Below are 16,887 nucleotides of genomic sequence, written 5' to 3'. Positions count from 1 at the left end.
GGCTGTGAGCACAGAGAGGCAAAGAAAATTTAAGAACAGTTTCCTTTTTGTGTAAATACAGGGAAACTTTTTCTTTTCTTTTTTATTAAGATAGGTGAAGCAGCTCAATGTCAACTTCTGGAGTGGTAGAGCAAGAACCTCTGAAAATCTGCTCCTCATAAAAGCAAGGAGAACACTAGAAAAAAACTGTCAGAATCAATGTTTTCAGGACTCTGGAAATTAAAACTTGCAACAATCTTAGGAATGTTTATTCAAGAAAATTGGCTAAATCTTGGTAAGAACAGCAAATATTGTAGCCTCTTAACCTATCTGAATCCCATCCCTCTCTCCCCAGCTCCGCAGTAGCCTTAAAAGCTTTAAAAACTGTAACTATAGTGGCTGGAAAATCCAGCAGCCTAGCATCCACTGGAGAGGGCAAAAGAGGTTTGGAGTTGGCTGGGTGTGGTGGCTCAGGCCTGTAATCCCAGCACTTTGGGAGGCTGAGGCAGGTGGATCATGAAGTCAGGAGTTCAAGACCAGCCTGACCAACATGGTGAAATCCTGTCTCTACTAAAAATACAAAAAAAAAAAAAAAAAATTAGCCAAGCATGGTGGCACACACCTGTAATCCCAGCTACTCAGGAGGCTGAGGTATGAGAATCGCTTGAACCCCAGAGGCAGAGGTTGCAGTGAACTGAGATTGTGCCAGTGCACTCCAGCCTGGGTGACAGAGTGGACTCCGTCTCAAAAAAAAAAAAAAAAAAGAGGTTGGAGTTTCCCAAAAGATCCAACCCCAGAGAATTATTACTATTTAACATGTCTGGCAGTTCACTAAAAAGTTCCATTGTCAGGCCTCTTTCATTTGGCCTGAGTCAGAGCCTTCTCTGTACAAAAGCCTACTCTGACAAATACCCTGTAAGGTATTTATAAAAACAACAATTGACAGCTGCATAACATCACAGCTGCCTAAGGTGGTGTTACTAGTTGGGGCCAACAAGAGACTGATCAAAAAATGTAAAAGAAAAACTGAGGAATTAGATGTTCATAAGGGGCTTTGAGGAGCTCTGACATATTCCAGGGAATCTAAGAGGTCACGTGAATGTGCTGGTCTGTGTGCATGGTCCAGGAAAGACCTCAGAGAGCCCTACACTGAAAACCTAATACAATGTATGTGAGAAAAAGAAGACTAAACTCTCCTCTCTGGCTGATCTTGAGGCTCTGCACAAGCAGGAAGAGAAGACTAAAGCAGAGGTGCAAACCTGCCTGCTGAAACATTCAAAGCATATTCCGACACATATATGGAGCACTTCAGCAAAGGCTGGGAGACTTACTGGTTCAAGACATTTAAGAGAAACTTAATTGGATTAATAGTTGACCACTATGGTAATTAAGCAGAGACTTCAGTGGCTACACACAACAAAGAATACAGATTTTATAGAATTAGTCCAGGAAAGTTACTAAACACACTATAAATCAATACCTCTTATGACTATAGAAGCAAAAATCCTTAGAAAAAATACTAGCAAGGCTGGGCACAGTGGCTCATGTCTGTAATCCCAGCACTTTGGGAGGCCGAGGCAGGCAGATCATAAGGTCAGGAGTTGGAGACCAGACTGGCCAATATAGTGAAACTCTGTCTCTACAAAAAACACAAAATTAGCTGGGCGTGGTGGCGCATGTCTGTAATCCGAGCTACTTGGGAGGCTGAGGCAGGAGAATTGCTTGAACCCAGGAGGCGGAGGTAGGAGTGAGCCAAGATCATGCCATTGCACTCCAGCCTGGGCAACAAGTCTGAAACTCCTTCTCAAAAGAAAAAGAAAGGCCGGGCGCGGTGGCTCAAGCCTGTAATCCCAGCACTTTGGGAGGCCGAGACGGGCGGATCACGAGGTCAGGAGATCGAGACCATCCTGGCTAATACGGTGAAACCCCGTCTCTACTAAAAAATACAAAAAAAAAAACTAGCCGGGCGATGAGGCGGGCGCCTGTAGTCCCAGCTACTCGGGAGGCTGAGGCAGGAGAATGGCGTGAACCCGGGAGGCGGAGTTTGCAGTGAGCTGAGATCCGGCCACTGCACTCCAGCCTGGGCGGCAGAGCAAGACTCCGTCTCAAAAAAAAAAAAAAAAAAAAAAAAAAAAAAAAAAAAAAAAAAAGAAAAATGCTAGCAAACTGGCAACTGAATCCAGCAACATGTAAAAAGAATTATATACCATGGCCAAGTGGACTTTATCACAAGAACGCAAGGTTGCTAACATGCAAAAATCAACCAATATAACATACCATATTAATAAAATACAGGACAAAAACCACATGATTACATCAAAAGATGCTGAAATACCATTGAGAAAATCCAGCACACTTTCATGATAAAAACACTCAAGAAACTGGGAATAGAAGACATCTTAACCTGATGTTAGATATGAGTTCTAAATTTCTTCTCAAAGAATATGTCAGTATGTTCAATTCTTTGCCTTCTACTTTTAAACTTAACTTCCTCGTAAAGCAACCTTTTTTGATTACCTACTCCACCCTGACTCATTCCGATTACCTACTCCACCCTGACTCATTCGGATCATCTGCTGCCTGCTCTGCCCTGACTCCCGCCAAAGCACTCACCCCATCATTCTCTTTAAATTAGCCAATCGGAATTAGTTTAGCCTGTGCAGTCTAACCCTAGCCAATAGGAGAACGACACAGCAGCAGGGGCCACGTGCATCAGAGATAAGAACCCCTTCCCCTCCCTGGTCCAAGTGTGCTCTCACCATTGCTCCATCTGTAAGGGCGCACCCTTCTACAGAAATACCTTGCCTTGCTGAGAATTAAAAAGAAAACTTTACATTCAAGTGCTGTTTCTTCTGTGGCACCAAAACTTCATATATAACACTGAGAAAGGGCATCTACAAAAATTCACAGTGAATATCATACTTAATGATTGAAGACTAAATTCTTTCCCTGTAAAATCAGGAAACAGGCAAGGATGTCCATTCTCACCACTTTTATTCAATATTGTAATGGAGGTTATAGCCCTGGCAATTAGACAAGAAAAACATATAAAAGACATAAAGATCAGAAAGGAAGAAGTAAAACTATCTATATTCACAGATGACAAGATCTTATTTAGAGAAGATCATAAGGAATTGACACCAAAATTATTAGAACTAATAAATGAGTTCAGCAAGATTGCAAGATACAAGACCAGTATACAAAATCATTCATACTTCAATATACTCACAATGTACAATTTGACAATGAAATTACTGGAACAATCCTATTTAGAATAGCATCAAAAAGAATTAAAATGTCTCTCCTGAGAAGAGGACCCAGAAAAAACAAAAAAGAATAAACAGGAATAAATTTAACAAAAGAGGTTACAACATAAAATACAATATAAAAACAAAAAGACAAATGACCCAATTACAAATCGGGCAAAAGTTTGAGTAGACATTTACTCCAAAGACATATGGGCCAATAAACACATATCATTAGTCATTAAACAACTAAAAATCAAAACTATGATGAGATAACACCTCATACCCACTAGGATGGCTATAATCAAAAGGACAGGTAATAACAAGTGTTGACGAGGATGGGGAAAAATTAGAACTCTCATATGTTGCTGGTGGAAATATAAAATGGTGCAGCCACAGTGGAAAACAGTCTGGCAGTTCCTCACAAAGTGAATCATACAGTTATCGCATGACCCACCTATTCCACACCTACTTATTTCCCCAAGAGAACTGAAAACATATGTCCACACAAAAACTTGTACATGAATGTCTATTACAGTATTTTTCTTTTTCTTTTTTTTGAGACAGAGTCTCTCTCTGTTGTCCAGGCTGGAGTGCAGTGGCGCAATATGGCTCACTGCAACCTCCGCCTCCCACCTTCAAGCGATTACCTGCCTCAGGCTCCTGAGTAGCTGGGACTACAGGCGCCTGCCAATTTTTGTATTTTTAGTAGAGGTGGGGTTTCACCATATTGGCCAGGCTGGTCTCAATCTCCTGACCTTGTGACCCACCCGCCTCGGCCTTCCAAAGTGCTGGAATTACAGCTGTGAGCCACCGCGCCCGGCCCAGCATTTTTCATAATAGCCAAAAGGTAGAAACGACCCAAATGATGACTGAATAAACAAAATGTGGCATACCCATACAATGGAATATTATTCAGTCATAAAAAGAAATAAAGTTCTAATACATGCTATAACATGAATAGACCTTGAAAACATTATGCTAAGCTAAACAAGCCAGGCATAAAGGCCGCATATTGTATGATTCAACTTATATTAAATTCCAGAATAGGGAGATCCATGGAGACAGATAGTGAACTGATGGTTGCCAGAGACCGCAGGAGGAGGGAATGGGGAATGGCTCCTAATGGGGGAATAAAAATGGGATACAATTTTATCCTTGGGGGTGGATAAAAATGTTCCAGAATTAGACAGTGGTGATGGTTATACAATTTTGTGAATATACTGAAAACTGTTGAATTTTGTACACTCCAAAAGAATAAATTTTATGGTATGTGCATCACATCTCAATAAAGTTATTATTTAAAATGGAATAAATAATAATAAAATACAAGAAAAAAATAGATGAAGCAGGAATGCTTGCCAGCAACAGCCTCTGTTATAAGGAAGAAACATGGCCTCCTAGGTGATATCAAGGCCAAAGCCCTCAGGCTACTTTTTGCATCCTTAGAACTCAGGGATGTAACTTCATCATGCACTACAGTATTGCACAGGGCTGGGGTATTCTTTGTTTTTCCTTTTTTTTTTTTTTGAGACGGACTGTTGCTCTGTGGCCTGACTGGAGTGCAGTGGCGCGATCTCTGCTCACTGCAACCTCCGCCTCCCAGGTTGACGCCATTCTCCTGCCTCAGCTTCCCGAGTAGCTGGGGCTACAGGCGCCCGCCACCAAGCCCAGCTAATAATTTTTGTATTTTTAGTAGAGACAGGGTTTCACCATATTAGCCAGGATGGTCTCGATCTCCTGACCTCGTGATCCGCCCGCCTCGGCCTTCCAAAGTGCTGGGATTACAGGCGTGAGCCACCAAGCCCGGCAGGGCTGGGGTTTTCTTCTCCAGAAATTCTCCTAAAACATCCAGCTTCAGTGCAGTTTGTGGGGGCAAATGAGGAGAATGAGCAATCCTGCTTGAGCACGTGTCCCTCGGCATGCCAGATGACAGTGATGACACCTATGCATATTTATAATTTATGAACTACTTTGAAAATGATTTGGAGAGGAAGTAGCAAAGGTGACATGCCTGCTAAAGGGGAGGAAGTTAAAGAAAAAGATGGTCTCAGGGCCAACTTCATGAGTGTGCCACCTGTGCAGTCACACAGGGCCTCATACTCCGAGGGGTCTTGCGCTTGGTTTAATGCCTTGCTGTTGCTGTCTCAAAGTTCTTGGTAATTTAATCTTGAAACTTGTATGTTGTAAGTGAAGTCTGATGGAACAATGGAGCATGAGCATAAGCAGACAAGATAGGGGCAGCATGTGTAGCCACTAGTCCTTGTTGCCTTGTTCACATAGAACATTTTAATACCTCACGAGCACAGAATTCTGGTGGAACCATGATGCCCCAAGAGTTTGCTGACACTAAAAGTGAATCCACTTGAGGGTGTTACTTCTACAACTGAATAAGTAAGGTCACTGACAGCGCAAAAAGCCATGTTACCATTTGAACCAGAATTTTTTTTTTTCTTTGAGACAGAGTCTTGCTCTGTGACCCAGGCTGGAGTGCAGTGGTGCCATCTCGGCTCACTGCAACCTCCGCCTCCTGGACTCAAGCGATTCTCCTGCCTCAGCCTCCAGGGCAGCTAGGATTACAGGTGCCTGCCACCATACCTGGCTAATTTTTGTATTTTTAGTAGAGACCAGGTTTCGTCATGTTGGCCAGGCTGGTCTCAAACTCCTGATCTCAAGTGATCCTCCTGCCTCAGCCTCCCAAAGTCCTGGGATTATAGGCGTGAGCCACTGAACCTGGCCTGAACCAAAACTTGCCAAGAAGGTAATGGTGTTCTGGCCAGGCACTGTGGCTCACGCCTGTAATCCCAGCACTTTGGGAGGCTGAGGTGGGCAGATCACCTGAGGTCGGGAGTTCGAGAGAGCCCAGCCAACATGACAAAACCCAGTCTGTACTAAAAATGAAAAAATTAGCTGGGCACGGTAGTGCACGTCTGTAATCCCAGCTACTTGGGAGGCTCAGGCATGAGAATTGCTTGAACCCGGGAGGCGGAGGTTGCAGTGAGCTGAGATCATGCCACTGCACTCCAACCTGGGCGACAGAGTGAGACTCCATCTCAAAAAAAAAGAAAAAAGAAAAAAATAGAAAGTAATGATGTTCTAAGAAACACAGACAACCAAGAGACCCCATTACATCTTATCTTACCCTTGTTGCTTTCCTTTATTAGCCAACCACTTTCTCTGAAAATGATGATATAAAAGGAAGCAGAAAATAGGCCAACTCATAGTTCCTTTTCCTTTCAGTTTTTCCTTATTCATCAGTAAACCGAAGGCAGAGAGTGTTGGTAGCATGTGTGCATATCAAGATGTGAAATAAAAGTATTTGGCTTTGTTTTGTGTAGTGTTTTCCACTGTTCTAGTAAGAATGAAATATATAGCCATATGTGACCTACAAAATACTAATTGCATAATTTTGGTGATTCTGCATATGGGTTAAATGCTCTTATATTTTGATTTAAAAGTAGCACTGGGTAACACAAAAATAAATGGCCCAATTCATGCTAATAATTTAAATTTTTAACTTCACTTAGAACCACATTAGCAAATAAAAAACGTAATGACTAGTTGAGAAAAAGAGACCATGGAAGAAAGGCTAAAGCTTCACCTTTTATGTACCTTTTAAAGGATAAAGCTTCACCTCTAATGTACTTTGTTCCTGCTTTTTGAACAACGAGTCCTGCATTTTATTTTGCACTGGGCCCTGCAATTTATGTAATTGGAAATTGCCTTGATATCTGCATTTGTGGTTTTCAAAAAGTCTGCCACTTCACAAGCCCACACTTTATGTTGGAGTCATTGTGTGGGTGTAAATTGTGTGAGTAGGTGTGTGTTAGCAGGGGTGGAGTGAGGAGGGGAAAGCGCTGGAGAGCAGGCGACAGTGGCAAGGCCAAATTAAGAGCACACAGATGTCAGAAAAGGAAGTGGTCATTGGATTCTCTGAAGGGCTCACAGTATTAAAGTCACAGGAACAATGCTGAGATATTATCACGTTAAATTTTCCAAGTCAAATGGTGAAGAGATGGAGGTGGGGGGAGGAGTTTCAGCTTCACCATGGCAGCAAAAAGGTTTCAGAAGCCTGCGTGAAGCAGTTCTCTCTCAGAACTAAACGTACAGAATGTAAAAGACAACCAGAATTGGTTGTAAATGTCATTTGTTGTGAGATGGAAAGTAATCTCAAGATTTTTCCCATATTTAACCCTTGGCATTTTTGTGAAACAGAGTTGCTGCCTTCCAGTACCCATGCAGAGAATGTTTTCAAACACACCACCTCTCTTATTGCATAAAAAATGAGATTTAGATTATTTTATCCCTATTTCTTAACATCTACTTGAGGAGCTCAAGCATTTAATATATATTATCCTGCAATAAGTAAAAAATATTTTGAAGATACAAAATTGTGGCTCAGTAAAATGAGTAGTTTGCTCAACGTCACACAAAAGGCTGAAAAAGAACCCAAATCTTTTGCTTCTTGATATAATGAATGGGATACTGGATCCTGTTCCCTTACTCTATAAAGACAGAACACGATTTTCTAATTCGGTGTTGGTTGTGTGTTTTTGTGGGCAGGAAGGAAAGATGAGTCATTTTAGACTAAGAGCTACTTCTGATATTGTTAAGGTCAGCTGATTAGACATTTTAGTTTCACCTCCCACCATAATTATCTTTTGCCATGTAATATAACATAGTCATCGGTTCTAGGAATTATCACTCAGACATATTTGGGGAGCCATTATTACGCCTACAGCATACATCAGTCAAAAATGGAGAAATATACAACTCAACAATAAATGTTTAGATTTCAATATTGGGCTCTCAATAATTGATAGAATGATTAGACAGGAAATCAGCCAGGATATATAAGACTTCTGTGCCTTATATGTATTGCTATACATATATCAAACAACTTGACCTATCTAACATCTATATACTACTCCACTAAACAACATAATACACACATACATATTCTTGCTTGTGCAAGACCAAGTGAGATTTATCCCAGGAATGCAAAGTTAGTTTAAAGCCAAAATTCAATTAACGTAATAGATGCAGAACAGGCATTTCACAAAATTCAATACCCTTTTATGATAAAACGCTCAACAAAGTAGTAATAGAAGGGAACTTCCTCGATCTGAGAAAGGGCGTCTATGAAAAACCTATAGTTACCATTATCATCCTATTTCATGGTGAAAGATTGAATGCTTTTCCCCCAAAATCAGAAACAGGGAAAGGATGTCTATCTCACCAATTCTACTCCACATTGCACTGGAGGTCTGGCCAGGACCTCCTAAGGAGTTCCTGAAACACATATTAGAACTGATAAACAAGTTCAGCAAAGTTGCAAAAGACGATACCAATATATGAAAATCAATTGTATTTATACATATGTATATCTAAAGAATGAACAATCCAAAAGTGAAATTAAGAAAATAATCCCATCCAAAAGATTACCTAAAAGAATAAAAATTTAGGAATATATTTAACAAAAGAATTGCAAGACATGTGCAATAAAAATTATAAAACATTGCTGAGGGAAATTAAAGAAAATTTAAATAAATGGAGAAAGTCCATGTTCATGAACTGGAAAACTTCTTATTCTTAAAACGTCAATTATTCCAAATTAATCAGTAGATTCAGCACAGTCCCTATCAAAATTCCAGCAGGCTTTCTCTTTCTCTTTCTCTCAATTTCTCTCACAAAAATTCATAAGCTGATCCTAAAATTTTTGTGAAAAACCAAAAGACACAGAAGAGCTAAAATGATTTTTAATAGAAATTTGGTGGCCTTTCACTTTGCAATTTTAAAAACTATAAAGCTATAGCAATCAAGACAAATCAAAAAAATAAACAGTAAGAAATGTTGGCAACAATGTGAATAAACAAGAACTCTCATTTCCAAAGTGGTGTAGCCACTTTGGAAAATGGTTTGGCAGTTTCTTTAAAAGTTAAATATACTTTTCCCATGCTACCTATCAATTCCACTCCTTGGTGTCTATCCAAGCTAAATGAAAACATTTGTCCACACAAAAAACTCGTACCCCAATATTCACAGCAGAAGCATCCACAAAAGCCAAAACACGGAAGCAAACCAAGTGTCCACTGATGAATGAATGGATAAACAAAATGTGGTATAGCCAAATAATAGAATATTTTTGGCAATAAAAAGAAATAAGTAATGATACACGCCACAACATGGAAGAATCTCAGAAACATACCGTGTGTAAGAATCCAGACACAAAAGACCACATATTGTATGATTCTTTTTATATGGAATGTCAAAAAAAAAAAAAAGCAAATCTATAAAGACAGAAAGTAGATTAGTGGTTGCCTGGGACTGGAAGTAAGAATGGGAAGTGACTAGAAATGGGCACAAGATTTCCTTTCAGGGCAATGAAAATATTCTAAAACTGGGTGATGGTAATAATTGCACAACTCAGTACATTTACTAAAAATCATTGAATTGTGTACTTAAAGTGGATACATTTTATGGCATATAAATTATATCTTAATAAACTTAGTTAATAATTCTAATAGAAATCAAATTCTCCATTTAGGCACAGAACACACTTCAGCTACTTTAGAGTATTGGCTAGTGGTTGCTGCCTATAAGACAAGGCCCTCAGGGGCATCTTTTTATATAAAGGTAATAACTGTAATAGCATTTCTTGGGTTCTTACTCTAAGTCATACACTATCTTAAGCACTTGAAATGCATTTGTTCTTTTAATGCTCGTAATAAATGTATGAGTTAAGTAACTTGTTCAAAGTCACACGGGTGGCCAAACCAAGATTCAAATGCATGTCTGCCTGACTCTAGCATTTGCTCTATATTCTCACATTCTTGAGTTCTTACATGAAACTAGAACAAAGAAAAAAAAATCACCACCTTTAGAGAGGTCTAGAAGACTTGATACCTGCTTAACAAACTGGCATAATAGCAATTATGATCACAGACTTCAAGACAAAGAAAATGAATTCATCTCTAATGCTGTGTAAAAAAGATCACTGCACTTGGCTTAAAACAACAATAAACATTTAATATCTTCCAGAGTTTCCAGGCGTCGAGAATCTGGGGACAGCATGGCTCAGTGGTTCTAGTTCTGATTTCTCAAGAGGTTGTACTCAAGATACCAGCCAGGGCTGAAGTCAAATAAAGGCTCACCTAGGGCTGGAGCATCTGTTTCTGAGGTGGCTCACTCACACGCCTAGGAAGTTGGTCCTGACTGTTGGTGGGAGGCCTTAGTTCCTCTCTCCACATGGTCCTCTCTACAGGGCTGTGTATGTGTCCCCATGACAAGATTACTAGTTTCCTCCAGAACAAACTGTCCAAGAGCCCAAGGTGGCAGCTAGGCTGTCTTTTATAATCTAACCTCAGAGGTCACACATCATCACTCTGCAATGTCCTATTCGGTATAGGAAGGGTCTACACAAGGACTTGAATGTCAAGAGGCAAGGATCATTACAGTCCTCCTTGGAGGTTGGCTGACACAGCAAATGTTTAGCTCACTCTGCTAGGGCTGGGAGAGCTGGAACTGTCAAGCATTCCGTACCACATTTACCAGAGACATACACATGACAGTCCAAATAAAAAATACTCTAAAGTCATGGACAGCCACCTGTCTCTTTGGGCTGCAGCCCTGCTCTGCTCACTGTACACAGCAATCTGAGTGGACTCAGATGGTGAATGGGGAGCCAAAAATGTGGCTTTTGGTGCCTCTACAGGCCCCTCATCCTGTCCATCTGATTTCCTATCCTGGACATATTTCTTTGCACATCCCACATTCCCTACTTCTCATCGAAATGGGCCTGTCCTATATTTGATCTTCTTAAATCTTTTGTTTCATCTAGAGCTTGGAAAGCTCTAAGTCTGCAATACTAATTCAAGGTAGTGGGTTAGAAACTCATTTGGTATAGTTGCATTCTAACTGCCTTCTAAAGCTTTAATCCCCCAAAATGGATGCGTATGGGAGTTTGGTCATTTGCAGGCAGAGGGGAAGCATTTCTGATTCTGTAACTCATATCAAGTTGATTCAAACCATAGATTCATGTATTTATTCATTCAATCAGTCAGCCAACCAGCATTTATTGAGTGCCTACTATGTACCAGGCACTTTCCTAGGTACTATATAAAACTCATCTTGCATACTATGAATGAATGGCAGCAAAACATGTTATAGGTTCCACAGCTGCAGAGTGTAGAAAGATCAAACATAGCGCTCCTTGCTAAGGTTCCAAGGGAAGATACAGAGTCATCTTCAAGTACAGCACTCTATAATATGCACATATTACTACTGGAAAGGTACGTTTGTTAACATCTCAGCCATACCTAGGAAAATCTTGTCAGCCAAAAAAACTCAAATTAGTTCCTTCAAGTGCAGCTTTTTAAAAGTACATTTAAAATACCACCCCCATGAAAACTTCAAAAGGTACATTTCTGAACCCTATGAATATGAAAATATAATTCCCATCTAAGAGTTGATATTCTGCTTAAAATAAGGTAGCTAACAAATGTTGCCTCCTGAATAATTAGATAGTACAAGTGTTAAGAGCTGTCAGGACAGGGTACCATAGTTATAGAAACCAGATAATTAAAATTGTCTTACATTCCTCAGCAACTTGTCTTTTCCTCATTAACAAAGAGAAGTAGAGGAACGGATCACTTATACAATCAACAAAAGCTCCTTATGGTCTCTCTGTACAGTAACTAACTGTGCTGGAATTTGGAATGCAGAGGTGGACAAAAAGACAGAACCCAACGTCATTGAGCTTAAAATGCAGCAGGAAGGCATGAATCAAATAAATATTTCAGAAATGTATTCACAAGGGCAATGAGTATAAGAAGGAAAAGATGGTCCAAAAATAATTTATGCTACCATGCACTTCAAAAACACCATTTTATGACCAAGACTGTGCTCCTATTTTAGCCTACAGGGAAGCAGTATAACATACTCATCTTGGAAAGTAAGTTCTCAAGTCTCACTATTTGAGTTCCAATTCCAGCTCCGCCCCTTAGAAGCTGCAAGACCTTGGGTAGTATAAATGCTCTCTCTAAGCTCCAGTTTCCTCATCTGAAAATAAAGCCTACTTTGAGGTGCCCTTGTGATAATTGAGATGATATCTGACAAATCATACTGCCCGACATATTATAATGAGTATCTATAATTTTATTAACCATAGCTTATTTAAGGTAATATTAAAATTACTTTCCATTCCTTGAAGAAACATTAGCATTATAAAAGAAGGTTTGGGTTTATATTTTCTCCACGTATTTATTCAACCATTTATTTATATCTTTGACATTTTTCTTGCCAGAGCTAAGGAGAAAATAGGATATCATTTTATTTTTGTTGTTGTTTTGTTTTTCAAATGCATTTATTTTTAAATTGACATATAAAATTGTATGTATTTATCATGTAGAACATAATGTTTCGAAGTATATATACATTGTAGAATGGTTGAATCTAGCTAATTAATAAATGCATTACCTCACATAGTTGTCACTTTGTGGTAAGAACACTTAACATCTACTCTCTTAGCATTTTTCAAAAATATATCATTATTGACAATAGTCACCATACTATATAATAGACCTCTTGAACTTATTCCTCCTACCTAATTGTAATTACGTATACTTTCACCAATATCTCCCTAACTCCCCTCCCCGCAACCACCCTAGCCTCTGGCCATTGCCAGTCTTCTTTTTAATTCTATAAGGTCAACATTTTTAGATTCCACATATGAGTGAGAATATGTGGTATTTGTCTTGCTATGCCTGGCTTTTTTCACTTAACATAATGTCTTCCAGGATCATCCATTTTGCTGCAAACAACAGAATTTCCTTCTTTTTTGTAACTGAACAGTATTCCACTGTGTATATGTACCACATTTTCTTTATTCATTCATCCATCGATGGACTCTTAGGTTGATTAAACATCATGGCTATTGTAAATATTACTGTGATCAACATGGGGGCACAGATATCTCTGCAACATACTGATTTTATTTCCTTTGGATATACACCCAGTAGTGGGATTGCTGGATCCTAAGGTAGTTGTATTTTTAATTGCTTGAGAAACCCCCATAATGTTTTCCATAATGGTTGTACTAATTTATATTAGCATGCAATTATAAATTATATTAGCATGCAAGGGTTTCTTTTTCTCCATATCCTTTCTAAAAGTTGTCTTTTATCTTTTTGACAATAGCCACTCTAATAGGTGTGAGTTTATCTCATTGTGGTTTTGATTTTCATTTCCCTGATGATTAGTGATGTTGAGCATTTTTTCATATACCTGTTGGTCATTTGTGTGTCTTCTTTTGAAAAATGCCTATTTAGGTGATATGGTTTGGCTGTGTCTCCACCCAAATCTCATCTTGTAGTTCCCATAATCCCGACATGTTGTGAGAGGGACCTGATGGGAGGTAATTGAATCATGGGGGCGATTACCCCTATGCTGTTCTCATGATAGTGAGTTCTCATGAGATCTGATGATTTTATAAGGGGCTTTTTCCCCTTTGCTCAGCACATCTCCTTCCTGCTGCCCTGTGAAGAAGGTGCCTTTCTTCCCCTTTGCCTTCTGCCATGATGGTAAGTTTCCTGAGGCCTTTCCAGCCATGCATAACTTGAGTCAATTAACCTCTTTTCTTTATAAATATCCCAGGTCATTACTTCATGGCAGTGTAAGAATGGACTAATACATTAGGTCTTTTGCTCATTTTAAAAATCAGATTGCTTGTGTTTTCACTATTGATTTGTTAGAGTTCCCTACGATTTTGGTTATTAACCCCTTATAAGATGTATGGTTTGCAAATATTTTCCCTGTTCTTTAGGTTGTATCTTCTGTAAACCAAAAAGTATCTGAGACAGGTCTCAATCAATTTATAGGTTTATTTTGCCAAGATTAAGGGTCATGGCCCATGGCACGGCTTTGGGGGCTCCTGAGAACATGTGCCCAAGATGGTAGGGCTATAGGGTGATTTTATACATTTTGGGGAGACAGAAGTCATAGGCAAAGACATAAATCAATATAGGTAAGGTATACATTGGTTTGGCCCACAAGGTGGGACATCTCAAAGCAGGGGGTCTTCTAGGTCATAGGCACATTCAAAGGTTTTCCCGATTAGCAAATTGGTTGAAAGAGTTAATCTCTGCCTGAAGAGTTAAAGTCAACTTGACTTAAGGTAAGGAGGTGGTTGTGGAATCCAAGATTCTTGTGATATAGATGAAGGCTCCAGGTAGCAGGTTACAGAGAGAATAGGTGGTGAATGTTTCTTATTGGACCTTAAAAGGTGTCAGACTCTTAGTTAATTCTCTCCTGGAACAGGAAAAGACCTGGAAAGGGAAGGGCATTCTCTACAGAATGTAGATTTCCCCCACCCACAAGAGATGGTTTTGCAAGGCCATTTCAAAATATGTCAAAGAAACATATTTTAGGATAGAATACTTGATTTCCTTTAGGGCCTGTTATCTGTCATGTGATGTTATACGACAGTAAGGTTGGAATTGTTATCTTTTTTTTTTTTAAGTATGCACTTTTATTCAACTGGTCTCAAGTCAGTGTACAGGTAAGCCCTGGCTGCTTCCACACCTCCACCGGCTCCCAGTGAGACCAAACATTTTCATACATCTCAAGTTGAGGGGCAAAAAAGGGGGGTCACAATGGCTGATCATTCAAAATAAAACAAAATTTTAAAAGCATTAATGTGAATATGAAAAGTTTTTTGCATTACATGATTTATATGAAAGCAATGCTATCACCTCCCCTGTGTGGAGAGGACTGGGGCATTCTCTTTAGAGAGCAGTGGGGTGGCTTTTGGGAGGGCAAGGGACTTCCTGTAACAATGCATCTCGTGATATTTGGAATGACTATTTAAAAAAGGAACAATGCACAATCAAAGTCCTCGGCCACACTGTAGAACTTTGAGGGATGCTGGCTCCAACTGACTGCTGTCACCTCCACCTTTCCAGTTTTCAAATCTTGAGTCGAGCTAAAAAACAACAACAAATAATAATAATCATAATAACAGTAAGACCATGCCAATATCATCTTGTTTTCTGGCAAGTTGGGTTTTTGTCAAGAATGGATGTAATGCAATTAAGTCACAGTCCACCTAGAAGTATCTGCTGTGGGTGATGAAGGGGCTGGCCTCTTGGTATTTTTGCTTGCTGATCCACGTCTGCTAGAAGGTGGACAGGGAGGTCAGGATGGAGCCATCAAAACACACAGAGTATTTATGCACAGGAGGAGCAATGATCTTGATCTTTATCGTGCTGGAAGTCAGGACGGTGGTCTCCTTCTGCATCCTGTCTGCAATGCCTGGGTACATTGTGGTGCCACCAGACAGCACTGTATTGGCATACAGATCCTTACGGATATCAACATCACACTTCATGATTGAGTTGTAGGTCGTTTCGTGAATACCACAGGATTCCATACCAAGGAAGGATGGCTGGAAGAGGTATTGGGGCAGTGGAACCACTGGTTGCTGATGGTGATGACCTGGCCGTTGAGCAGCTCCTGGCTCTTCTCCAGGGAGGAGCTGGAGGCTGCAGTGGCTATCTCCTGCTCGAAGTCCAGGGTGATATAGCATAGCTTCTCCTTGATGTCAAGCATGATTTCCCGCTCAGCAGTAGTGGTGAAGCTATAGCCACCCTCCTTGAGGATCTTCATGAGGTAGTCAGTCAAGTCCTGGCCAGCCAGGTCCAGAGGCAGGATGGCGTGGGGGACAGTGTACCCCTCATAGATGGGCATAGTGTGGGTGACCCCATCACTAGAGTCCATCACGATGCCAGTGGCACTGCCAGAGGTGTACCAGCCTGGATGGTCAAGTACATGGCTGGGGCATTGAAAGTCTCAAACATGATCTGGGTCATCTTCTCATGGTTGACCTCGGGGTTCAGGGAGCCTCGGTCAGCAGCATGGGGTGCTCCTTGGGAGCCTCACATAGCTTGTTGTAAAAGTTGTGGTGCCAGATCTCCATGTCATCCCATTTGGTGACAATGCCGTGCTCTATGGGGTATTTCAGGGTGGGATCAGGATGCCTCTCTTGCTCTGGGCCTCATTGCTCATGTAGGAGTCCTTCTGACCTAGGCCCAGCATCATGCTCTGGTGCCACGGGCACCACATGATGGAAGGGAGGACAGCTGGGGAGCATCATCGCCCATGAAGACAGCCTTGCACATGCTGGAGCCTTTGTCGAAGATGAGAGCAGTGATATCATCATTCATGGTGATCTGGCAGTGGGTGTGGACTGGTGGCAGAGTAGGGAGGGTGAGGCTCTGTGCCTGCTGGGCAGATGCAGTCTCCACAGTCTAGAGTTGGTATCTTATTGCTACAAAGAATCCGTTCTGTCACTCTTAGGATCTCTATTTTAATGGTAATGCTGAGTTGTGTCTAAACTCCAAAAGGGAGAGGGTATAATGAGGCATGTCTGACACCAGCCTCCTTCCTGTCATGGCTTGAACTAGTTGTTGAGGTTTCTTTGGGATACTCTTGGCTGAGAGGGAGATCCACTTACTCAGTTTGGGGGCTTAGAACTTTAATTTTAGTTTACACTTCAGTCTGTCAATTGTTTCCTTTGCTGTGCAGAAACTTTTCCATTTGACGTAATCCCATTTGTCTATTTTTGCTTCTGTTACCTGTGCTTTGAGGTCATGTTAAAAATAAATAA

General features: G+C 40.4%; 1 pseudogene; it reads right to left on the bottom strand.

The window, feature by feature from the left end:
- Positions 1-15,327: 15,327 nt before the first annotated feature.
- Positions 15,328-16,447, bottom strand: LOC117077997 (annotated as a pseudogene).
- Between the last annotated feature and the right edge of the window lie 440 nt (positions 16,448-16,887).

This window comes from Trachypithecus francoisi, unplaced genomic scaffold (genome assembly GCF_009764315.1).
Source record: "Trachypithecus francoisi isolate TF-2019V2 unplaced genomic scaffold, Tfra_2.0 Lachesis_group6, whole genome shotgun sequence".
Classification (NCBI taxonomy): Eukaryota; Metazoa; Chordata; class Mammalia; order Primates; family Cercopithecidae; genus Trachypithecus; species Trachypithecus francoisi.
This window is presented reverse-complemented; position numbering and strand designations above follow the sequence as displayed.